At 29.4% G+C, this 12,658-nt stretch overlaps 2 protein-coding genes across 7 annotated transcripts in view; one reads left to right on the top strand and one right to left on the bottom strand.

Moving 5' to 3' along the window:
- Positions 1–12,658, bottom strand: part of LOC111690641 (forkhead box protein O) — an 88,896-nt gene that overhangs the window by 70,910 nt on the left and 5,328 nt on the right. The window contains exon 1 of one of the 5 annotated variants that reach the window (XM_046948887.1): positions 10,570–10,608. The exons of the other annotated variants lie outside the window; for them this stretch is intronic. The gene's annotated coding sequence lies outside the window, so the exon portion shown is untranslated. Of the gene's footprint in view, positions 1–10,569; positions 10,609–12,658 lie in introns of those variants that run through there. 5 annotated transcript variants of the gene reach the window in all.
- The window catches only part of LOC111681976 (ras-related C3 botulinum toxin substrate 1), a 211,839-nt gene that overhangs the window by 34,791 nt on the left and 164,390 nt on the right, over positions 1–12,658 (top strand). The gene's annotated exons all lie outside the window — the stretch shown is intronic.

Consider the following 12,658-nt stretch of genomic DNA (forward strand, 5'->3'; position numbering starts at 1 on the left):
TCGACTCAGAAAGTGATTCTGAGGCGATTGGTATACTTTAAGGTGATTGTAGGACCAATATTTTTGGGTGTTACAAACATCAGCACAAACGCATAATACCCTCCGCACTTTGGTGGTGTAGGGTCTAAAAAGAGTGTAATATTTCAAATTATTAGGTGTTGATGATTATATTTAAATCTTCAGTATGAAATTATATGATGGTAATTAAGAAGATCTTGGTGGTAATAGCGGTTATTGTTTGTCTGTCGTATACGTTTGAGTTCTTCTTATCAGGCAGGTCTAGTTTTAGTAATCTTATTACTAAACAACTATTGTTGAGAGAGTATTCAATAATGATCCTACACTCTGGGATATAATATTCTATTACATATTAATATCTAATATAATTCGACATTCCGGTAGGCTAGATGGTAGTGTGGGTTCGTTTCCCACCAGAGACTCCGGTATGCAACACTACAACGGGAGTACGATCAACGTCTCTCTCCTCGTTAAAATAGGTTAGAATATATTTTGTAATACAAATAAATAAAAAATTCGGTATAAATCTAGACAATAAGACATACTAGATTTCGGTTAACTAATTGACTAAAGTTCCCTTCATTTAAAAGTATTCTTAAGTATTCGAGCATGATCAAAAATTTTAAAATATTATAAATTACGATCATAGCGTGCATAATTAGTGTAGTATACGTAATAATGTCTGTAAAAAAGCGCTTAGCAACAACTCTTTTCTTAATAATAAGGAAATGATAAGCACCAATTGCTTAATTATATACCCAATATATATACAGGCCTTTAATCTTTAAATAAATAATTATTGTATTGCATATATACAAAAAAAGTATTTAATAATATATTTATATGTATTTATTTATAATTATTTTAATACAATAACGTCATCAAAAAAGAAGGTTAAAAGAAACAATCATTTAAGTATTTAGAATTGGGCCATAACAGAGAAAAAGAGATAAAAAATATAAAGTATAAACAAGGAATTATTACAAATATTATATTTATATCTAAAACCTGATCAAACAACTGTTTTTATCAGAGACTCAAAATTTTATTAGTACTCACAGAATTTTTCCAAATTAAGGAAGGAGGAGGCTTAATGGACCAAAGTTTCAGGTATCGATTATTTTTCTTAAATATCGTTATATTTTAAGTTCTATTTGTGTTGAATTGTGTAATATATTAATGTCAAGAAGTCTATAAAGATTTAAATAGGTTAGACTAAAACATGGACCAATGTCTGCCATATTTTTCAATATAGTTTGTAATAGCATTAAACTAACTTACATCTGATGATGATTTCAGTATACCAAAAATCGGAGACATATTTTTATCCGACGATAACGACAACTCATTACCATGTAATGTATGAAATAAGTATAATACAATACTCATTACCAAAATTTGAAAATATTTTACTGGGTATGTATGTAACAGAGGTTATGTTGATGCGTTAAAGTTTGGAGCGATCTCAAACTTGATAGACAAATTTTGGCTCTTTGGATTCAGAATCGATTGGTATACTTTAGGGTGGGTGTAGAGAATCAATATTATTGTGCGTTACAAACATCAACACAAACGTGTAACACCCTACCCACTATAGTGGTGTAGGCTATATAACAAAAGATCATTGACCTAAGGTCAAATTTGAACCGATACTTATAGATTAAAAAGCTATCGATATAATCAAGTTTAAAGAAAAAAACAAACATTCTTATGTCAAATTTCATCTCTATACTATTATGTTGCGAATTAATCACTTAGCAACAACTTAAGTATAAAATATTTTAATTGAAAAGGTCAATGATCATAAAATGTTTGTTCATGTTTTTTTATTTCTATTTTTAGAGAAATACTAATTTTATTATCAAGTTTGAAGCAAATCATTGTATAAAAATAGTTTTTTTTTAATTTTAACAAACAATTTTCAAAAAAAAAATAATAAACTTAGAAAATTTTTTTCTATATGAGATAATAATGCTAATCAGCTTTAAATTTGTCATATCAGAACATCTTAATTACAAGCACAATAACCTTTGACTATTTATTTAGTATTGAAATACCGTTGTTTTTATTTAAAGTAACATAATGCTAGTAAACGGTTTAATTAAGGGTAAAATTTTGAAATATAAAAACTAATTATCCATATCATGGATAGGTGTAGCTTACAACACCTATGCATTTGAAATAGTGTGAATAAGAGCTGAATAGCAACCGAAACAATTAACTATGACATTTGGGTTTCTGTATACTTATACTAAAGAGTATCAATCAGAGACCGGCTTTCATAGGCAATGGGAAACGAAAGTTATTAAAACTATTCGTTCAGTGCAAAACAAATGTCAAAGGATTTGTTTAAATCGAACAAATTGCGATTTCAAAATATTCAAAAATTGATAGTAGTTTTAAGCCAAAAACTCTTTATGTCGACCACGGTTGTATTACAAATAATTGCTTTTTTAAACTATTTATGGTGTGAATTTATTCACTTAAAATCTGTGTTAAAATACTGTCATACGATTTGTTCTCTATGATTTTTATTTTTTTATTTTTTTGTTAAGTACCGCAAAAATTTTTGAACGAGATGTAAACTGAAAAAAAAAGAAATATTAAGAATATATAGCCTGACAAGGCTGGCTATATGATATCCTATGCCAGTGAGTTTTTAACATTTATAATAGTAAAGCAGTCGTAATTCAGGTCTGAGTTGGGGAACAACTCTCGCGTCATTGCGATTATTTCTTAAACGCGTTCAGGCTTGTGTTTGTTGCCTGGCTTTCGACAGTTTTGCGTCTCGCTCGCACTGGTGTAGTGTATTACTTCATATAACTGTTCAAAGTTATATGTTGTCTACATTAACCTCGTGCTTTCGTATTACCTCAAGTGAGGTTATGTTTTATTGGTGGAGTCCATAGAATACTAAAACGTTTTCAACTAGTGGAGACCATAAAATACTCACGATATAACCTGGTGGAGACCATTAAAACTTTGGAGCTTTTTTCTGGTGTAGACCATTAATACTTTTGATGAAATCAAGTCCGGGTGCTCCAACTTCCTATATGAAGGTATAGGTCGGTTGGTGGGGTTTTCTCTGGACAAACGTGTGATAACCTGGCAATATGAGTGCTTAATGCCTCGCCATCCTAATTAAAACCCAAAAAAATTATAGTAAAGCATTTCAGTTATTTTTACCTTAATTCTGAAATATTTTAACAATTTGTTGGAAAAAGTGATTTTCAAAAAAGAGTGCCAAGGGTAAATAAGGGCCTATAGCCATAGAGTTTGATACGTTTAAATTAAATTTATTTATTTAAAATTTCATCGTGATACTAGTATTTGTGAAACATTATTTTCTGAAGGGGATTGTGTATGGGTTCTAGGGTCAATAGATGCTTGATCATTCCGAGAGTCGGAGATATATAGATACCAGATAATTTTACATATCCAAAAGCCCTATTTGGGTTATTTGATTGTATGAGTGCTGGGCGAAATATTGGTCCCACTTTGACTATTATCAATCAAAGAAAAGAATTTGCATTTCATCAAATGATATTGACATTTATAAATAAAATATTATGATATTAGAAAATCAATCTGAGCCGATTGGCTTCGGTTACAAAGAAAAGAATTTGCATTTCATCAATCGATCTTGAAATTTGCGATCTGTAGCGTGCGCAAAACATTTACATTTACTCACAAACGACTTAGAAAATCAATCTGAGCCGATTGTCAATTTTATACAATGTAGTCCGTACAGGAGAGTGTGAAGGTTCTTATCGGTGACATTAGGGTATCCAAAACTATTGATTCACAGGAGCACCGGCGGAAAGTTTGGTGTATCCCACTGTTCTATCGATATGACAATGGTGTGTATTCCTCTAAAATTAGGGAACTTGTTTCCGATGCCCGCATAATTTTGCGCAACACACGACTTTCATGAATACACACCCATTTGTGGTCGATTGACCAGTAGACCGAACAATGCATTACAGAGAAAATTCCTTTTTTAACCACACCGTTCTTATGTGAAACAAACTTCCTGCAGAAATATTCCAGTTTCGATGTAAAAAAATTTAAATCAAATATCCATAAATACTACTCCCTCTATCCAACCTACCACAACCAATTTTCCTAGTTCGAACTGAGTGCTGGTCTAAAAAAAATATATATAACACACTATATCAGAGTATCTAATGTAATGAGTAAGACCTATAAGGATCTAGGTTAGGTTAGGTATCGAGGGCAGCTGCTAGAGAAACAGCTCATTTGGATACATTAAGTCGACTAAGCCAAGCTAAGTACTATTGGTTAGTAGGACCCAAGAATTGCAAGAGTTGAACATTTTAGTCATACCGTTTTTTTTTTCAAAAGAGCGTAAGTTTTCACCTATAGGTCCTAGCAAAAATTGTCCAAAGGAATTTAGATGGCTATCGGAAGACATTTATTTTAAAAATTGGGTTATAAAATTGTCCATATTTAAAATATTTATTGACAAGTTGTATTTTTTATTTTTAATTGGACAAATTCGAAGGATATTTTAGAATTATTTCTGTACTTATATTGTAAGGACCAATTTAACCAGAATCAAGTGTGGACTTGCCTAATTATTTTCAAAATTTAGATTTGCAGTTTAATAGACGACAGTCCAATTGAAGGACATTTCTTAAATGACTGACCTAGAATTAAACATTAAGGTGTTTAGAACCCAATATTATTCGATGTTACATACATCACCTCAAATACATTATACTCTCCTTTCCACTATAGTGATAAAGGGTGTATAAAATGTAAGAAAACGATGAAAAAAATAAAATAAACTAATAAAAAAATAACAGCATGGTTTTTATAAGTACACAGTGGTCATATTGTTGCTATTTTATTCTAGTATTTTGCTCTTATTTTATTTTTTCTTGTTTATTATTTTCTTCTTTTTTCTGTTTTTTTTTTTATTTGTCCATAAACTGTGACTCTCTACAAAAAATGTTGTGGTATTACCAAAAAAAGCAAAAAAATAAAAGTGAATGAAAAAACCGACAACGAAAAGCAGCAACAAATAAAGATGAAATATATATATAAAAAATAATACAACAAATATTTATTTAACTCTTTTTTTGTTCCTCTTCTGGGTTTTTGGAGGGTTTTGTGAGATGTTTGTCATCAATAGCTTAAAAACAAACTAATAGTCTCAAAACATTTATTATATTATTATTTAGCTATTTTCCAGTGTCTCGCTTATTGTATCTAGTAGATGAATATATGTTTGTATATATGTACATATGTCTAATCTTATATCAGTGAGTACGTTTACATCTGTGTGTAGTTTATATCAATGTGTGATAATTTTTAATCGCCATATGTTTATATCGGCTACAGATACAGTTACTAAGACAGTTCGTTATCATTTAACCGCTTTATGAAGGTAATATTAAAAATAAAAATATTGATCAATTATACAAATATAGATTTGTTTTTCTCCAAATTAAAAAAATCAATATTTTTGTTTGTGTTTTTCAAACATTAATACATGTATACGTTAAAGTATGTTTTCAAATTGTGTTACCAAGCGCCTAGAGTTTGAAATAGATCAATACCATAAATATCCTTTATAAAACGATTGAGCATATTTTTCTGATTTTTTCCAGGAAATGTTACTTATAAGTATCATCATCCCTGTAAAGATTCTCTAACCTTCAGTCTATATTTGGCCCAAGTTTCTAAAAAGAGAGCTTTCTTTCAGATATCACTATAAAGCTTATAAATATCATATTGAAATTAGTATTGAGGCGAAAGGCCATCGAATATTAACATCGGACTAACGTCTATGGAAGATAAATCAAGTTCTTTACTCCGAGCTCAAACATACAGTATTTGCTGAGTGTTAAATTTTAAAGATCAATAGCTCTCTCTGAATTTACGTAAAGACGCAATGTTTCTCTTTTAAAGAATCGATGCAGATGTGAAACATTTTCCATTCAAGACCCTTAACTTATATTTTGATTAACTTTGGCGGGAAAGGCCTTATAAATTACTATGATCTATTATCTAAGGACCCTTCTAGCACTCCTGTCTTTGTGTGAAGAGCTTCCCACCGTTTCATTATTCCAAGTGTCCTTAAAAGATTATCTTGCTATGTTTAATTTTATCCCAAGTTGATTCCAATGGTTTGCATTTTTCTGGTTAACTTTATGTATTTCCTTCTGCTCATAGCAAGGGCATTTGAACTTTTATTGCCGATTATTATTTATTGTATTGACTTCAGTTTAAAGTCTAGTGTTGTGATTAGTTATTTAGTTTGAAAGGAAAATGTCAATATATACATCAAATCAAAAATAATATAACTAGGCCTCTATCGCTCCTGTTGTGATTGACCAGTGCCTCAGGTGAGAATCGAAACCACTACCTCCGGTTTACCAGTCTAGAACATTAACCTACCGAAGGCCACAGTGTTGTGATTATGTTGACTGTTGTTGTAGAAGCAAAAACTATAGAATAATCTTGTGTAAGGGTTTTTCACCAATGTCCAGAGGCCTACAAATTTTGCTACTTCAATGTTATGTATTCATAAATCCATTGGACAAAGTGAAGTAGTTAGGATTGACTGAGCAGTTAAATATGTGGTAGGTATTATTGATACCACATGCTGTACATTCATTGGGGACGACACGGTCTATGTGTGACCAGTAGGTTTTTCTTAGCTGTGCCAGAACTACTCTTGTTTTTAGCTCCAGGACCCCTATGTAGACATAGTATATTTGCTGACTGCTTAATATTTATTCCTAGTACCGCTTCGGTTAAGTAAAAGAGCCATCGGTTGCATGTTCGCTAAAGGAAGTTGATAAAGAATAAGTTTTAATTGCGACCTTATTATTTACTTCGTATCTTTGGTACCCACCTAAGAGGTGGTTCCATTATAACTTTGTCGATATCTTTTTGTCTATTAAACATTCAATGTACTCATTCGCTATTCTTGTGAAAAGTGGTCTTTAGAACTCAGAATATAAAAAGTTTTTCTCAACATTTTAAGATGAAATCTGATTTATATATCGAAAGAGTTTGAGGAACTTTATTTATATTATAGCCCAAAGTTATTGATTTGGAATTTCCAAATGGGACTATCTGGGAAATGTGGCAAGTGTTTTTGTTATAGGGTCAAACATGAAGCGTGTTCCATTCCAAAAATTATCCACTTAAAAATCAGTATAACTGAAAATTCCAGACCAAAAAAGGCGCAGTTAAAGATCTTATGTAACAAACGAGAGACATCAATTTTCGTAGATTAGGAGATACAATTATTCGTATATATGTATTTGTTTCAGGAATTACAAATTATTTGTAAAAATCATATTCATTGATTGTTATGGAATCATATTCATTGATTTATTCAAGCTTTTATTTTTATAAACAGGGGCCTTAAAATAAACAAGTTAACTGGCCCTACAAGCCACACTATTATGGTCCTTCATACTGCATTTTATTAAATGTAGATTAATTCGGTTTTAATGAATTTTAAATCATTGGAAGCATTTTTAAACTTTATATTAAATTTACATACTTATAATTAAAATCACAAGTGTGGCTTAAACAAATAACCATAACTCTAAAGTCAAGCTACCACCAAGCCACGAACAACACACCCTACTTCTCCGCCAACTTCCAATTAATTGTTCAAACGGGCTTTTCAAGGTAATAATTTTACAACAACAATAATAAAACCTTCACATTTTTATGTGGCTTTTTACACCATTGAACAATTATTGCATGTTGTCAGTAAATAAAAAAAATAAAATTCTTATTTCAAAAATACTCGGGCTATAGGATGATGGCATGTCTTAATTTTTTCATTTTTTTTTTTTTTTTTGAAAAATGCAACATATTTGGTTATAGAAATTTTATGCTATTTTTTTCCTAGAATTAAATATAAAAAATTTATATTTATTATACAATTTAATTTTAACACGAGTAGATTTTTTTTATTAATTTATTCAAAAATTTATTAATATACATTTTTTTCTATTTTACTTAATTAAACAACAATCTCTCTACTCTCCATAGTATACATGCATTGAATATACATATTTATTAAATGCGTTCTATTTAATGTATTTAGAAAATAAGCGATCACAAAAAAAATGAAAATTAAAAATTTAAATATTTATATACAATATTATTTTCCAAGTTACTACGTAACAAAAATGGCAGGCAGGTAAATATTGATAAAGTTTTACTTTTTCTATTGGATTGTTATTTTACACGTGTAGCGTCAATACAATGTATTACAACAATACTGCAGTTACACTGTGCAGTAGACAACAACGTAATATATAGTCGTCGTATAATTACATTGTACATTTATGTCTGTCTATATACTACATTCATTTTCATTCATGTGCATAATAAGATTTGATTTCATGTTTTCTTCATACACGTCTTTCTATATTTTTTTTAAGTTCCTTTACGCCTGACTTTGCTGTCGCTCTGTCGGTTTTTGTGTCTATCTGTGGTCTTTGGAAGAGAAACATATCTACTACTAGATCGTAACATTTCTGCAATGCAATAATTTGATAAAAACTGAATCAAGAAAAAGGAAATAAATTAGAAACTGCTCTAAAAATTGAATAAATTTATAATGTGCATTTAATTTGCATTATTGTCAAGACACTGTGGTTTTAAGGGAGAGAAAATATTGCACTTTACCGTCTTTGGTTGTTGTTTTTGGCAGAGAATTATAGAGTAAATTATAGGCATTCAATAATTTACTTCTCTCTTTCATCAATCTATTTTGTATCATTATTTGCTACGAAACATCATTTCGTGGCAGCAGACATGTCCGTCTGTCTGTATGTCTGTCTGTCCGTCCGTCCGTCTGTCTGTCTGTCTGTCTGTCTGTCCGACTGTCTGTCGGTCTGTCCGTCTGTCTGTCTATCTATCCGTATGTTAAAAGTATGATAAAGCCCATAAGTAAAGAGTTAGGGGCTTGAAATATTCCACAAGCAATAAGCAATATCGGAATACGTTTTCGCATACCTTCCATATTTGTATAGAGAGAATAGCAATAATATTCAACATAAAGAAGATTTACACGAGCCCAACTTTAATTACCAAATTCTATGACGATCGGTTATAGTTGATCCTACTTTACCTCCAAACAAAGTTTTCTTTAGACATATAAAATCGCTGTAGAATTTAGTCTATATTTGACCCAACTCGCATAAAAATCTTCTAACAGTAAACGAATTTTGTGTTATACAAACTGGACCAAATAGTTTTTTAATTAAAAATCTTTTGAGCTGGGTTCTTGATTGAATTTTAAAGTCCTTATTCAAAATATGTTATTGGTTTCTTTACTTGTATATGACATAGTATTTTCAAAAATTTTCTATTTAAAATAAATCGAAAAATGTTAAATTTTCGAATTAAAAAATCAATATTAAAAATTAAAAAAAAATAATAATTTTCATGTCCGAAAATTTCTTTTTCACAGAATTTTTTGAAATTATCTATTTTTAAGAACAATTTTTACAAATTTTCGTTGTTACCATTATTTAGTTATTGCAAAAATAATCATGTTTCAGTGAATCAAATTTATAATTGCCATGAAGATGGCAATACTTAATTACAGTAACAAAAAAATTGTTTAAATAGAATTAAAATAACAATTATATGTTTATGATAACAATATATTGTTAAAGTAAATATAGGTTAGTTATAGTAACCATGTCGAGACATGTTTTTTCTCTGCGTGTACTTACAGAACATTTATCTTAAATTTTATAATTTTTTTTTCGAAAATTTCTCTTATTAAAAAAAAACAAATTATAGTCGGGCGAGACCGATCATATATTATTCTACACCTGTTATAAAGGGGGCTTTTATACGGTCAAATAGGCTTGTATAGAACTTGGTTTTGCAGCTTTTTGTCGAGAGTATATTAAACATAATTATGAACTTTAAACCCGTATTCGGGTTCTCATGTATGGGGACTATGGACCAATGTTAACTATTTTTAATAGACTTCGTTTCCGGTACCATTCGGGGGTACAGTTGTATTAGGGCTAGATGAAATAATGAACCGATCTTAGGTCTCTGGGGCAATAGAAGATCAAGTGTCAAATTTCATTGAATTAGCTTCAAAATTGCGACCTGTAGTTTAATTACAAAGTTTACATGGACGGAAGGACGTAACTCATTGTTTAAGAAACTTTTGAAAATTTTGTAAATTTTGATTATTTTTTTTTTACAATATAAAAAACTTAACTTTTAGGGAGTTATGTAAATCCCTTCCCCTCACTGTGCTTCATTTTTCATATAAATTGTTTCTTATTTTTAAATATTTGTATGAAAATATTTTCAACGCAAGGTGAAGTGTTTTACAAAATATAACCCCCTAATTTAAATATTTGCAAAAAGTTTTTCTTTATTTTCAATTTCGGAAGTACATTTTATTTAAAAAAATCAAGGACATTCATTTTAAAAATAATTAAATATTTGTATTTATTTTACATTTTTAGTAGGGCAATACAAATAATTAATCGAATTTTGATTTACTTCATTAAATACCTTAAACATTCGCAAATGGATGAAAAGATAGTAGTCCGAATTAAAACTGAAAATAAACAAGTCGTTTAAAATTTTAAATTGAGGTTTTTAAAAATTGCAATTACGCGTTTTATGAACACCCTATAATGCTTTAACAATGTTTAAAAAAGAATTTAAAACAAATTTGTACAAATATTAATTAGAAATTATTGAATATTGATGATTGATTAGCCCTAATGAAAAACTGTTTGTTTTACATAATGTTAATGCTGATCCTCCTCCATCATTACTCAATTATTAATGATCGTGTTAAAATGCCTGCTCTAGATTACTTATTCTTTAAGATAGAGTATTAACAATTCGTTTTAAATAAGTACTGCTAAAATTCATATTAAACCTTGTTTATAATATTTATTTAGTGTTATTTATATTTTTCTATATTTTAAATTCTTATCAGCAAATAAACTTGTTTTCAAATTTATATTTGTATAATTAGGGATAAACCCAACTATTTGGAAACAACTAATAAACACTATTACGAGAGAGTGAAAGAGTATAAATTTAAAAATAAAATATTCATATTAAAAACATATTAATATTTTATTTATTTTTAAATAAATATTAAAAGTCATTAATATATTAATAATTATGAAAAAAATTTGACGATTTAAAAAGATAAAAGAATGGCGGTTTAGAAAAAACAGATCAAGCTTTTTAAATAGGTTTTTTTGCTGCTCTTTAATCAAGACAGGTTTTTAAGCATTTCTAAAACATTCATTATAAATAAAAGCTGTTGAAAGTAATTTTAAAAAATATCCGGGTCTGGCGTCTAAATTCATACATCACATTCGGATTTTCAAATATCAGATCATGAAATTGGAAAGCTCTCATTTGTGTGTATATATGAGAATCCATAAGAAGCCGTAGTTACCTTTCAGGGTTCAGGTGAAATAATGGCAGTGACAGTGGTTAGTGATTCTAGTTTGGTAGACCGTAGGTGATGGTTTTGATTCCCAACTGAGGCACTGGTTAGGGAGCGCACAAAAGGACCAATAGAAGCCTCAGTGTACTTCCTTTAAACTAATTATTAATAAAATATGTCTACATTAAGAAAGCATTTTAGCATTTCCTTCTTTCTCTTAGATATCATAACCTAAAACATGGAACTACTGTCTACTATTCGAACGAAAACAAAATCTAAAGGTCTAAAATTGGCCACATATATTTTACAAGTTTTTTTCTTTTTTGAAAATAGACAAAATCAGTCCACCAGATTACCTAGTCTCTTATAAATTGACCCATCGTAGAACTTTTAAAACCGTTATAAATATGATAATGATAGTATAACAATCCCGATTAGGTTTAAGTTGTAAAAATGTTTAAAAATCGAGTCATATTTGCCGCTATTGGGCATGCACTTTGATCCTAACTAGCAGTAGAGTAAAAAAAACCGATACAAAGAAGTTCTATAAAAACCATCATATTTTTTTGTCAAATTTCATAAGAATAAGTCCGTATTGGACCTTATTTTACAGAAATCAAAAATTATACAATAAATATAAATTATAACAAATATTATTTTCGGAAAGAAAGCTTATGCATGTAACGAATAAAAATACAGACGGACATATATAGGTTTGTTATTCATAAACATTTATCAAAGGTTTATAGGACAAATTTTAAATGAAAATTCGTTTTATAAACCTGTGATAACTGTCCCAGCTAGCATTTGGAAAATTGTTGGATGATTAATTAGTAAACTGAGTCATTTTTGACTCCTTTTGATGACCTAAGAATGATTAATAAGTTGGGCGTTTAAAAAATAATTCCAAAATGGTCTCGATATAAGACTGAAAAGAGATTATTTAAAAGATAACAACAAAATATGTAGCAATCATAAAATGATCATCCTGTTGTTTTATATAAGATAGTTTTAAGAACTTATTTTGTGTTCATATTTCAAGCAGTTGGAAGATCTAAAATAGTTTCTTATGTAATTGTTAAAAATGACTCGAAAAAGATTAAAAAATGGCTCAGAACTGATCAGAAGTAGGGCTCATAAACGACTTGTTAGAAGAGTCGCGGGTAGTGTACCATTTTCTCCCGACGA

Source organism: Lucilia cuprina, chromosome 4 (assembly GCF_022045245.1).
Source record: "Lucilia cuprina isolate Lc7/37 chromosome 4, ASM2204524v1, whole genome shotgun sequence".
NCBI classification, from domain to species: Eukaryota; Metazoa; Arthropoda; class Insecta; order Diptera; family Calliphoridae; genus Lucilia; species Lucilia cuprina.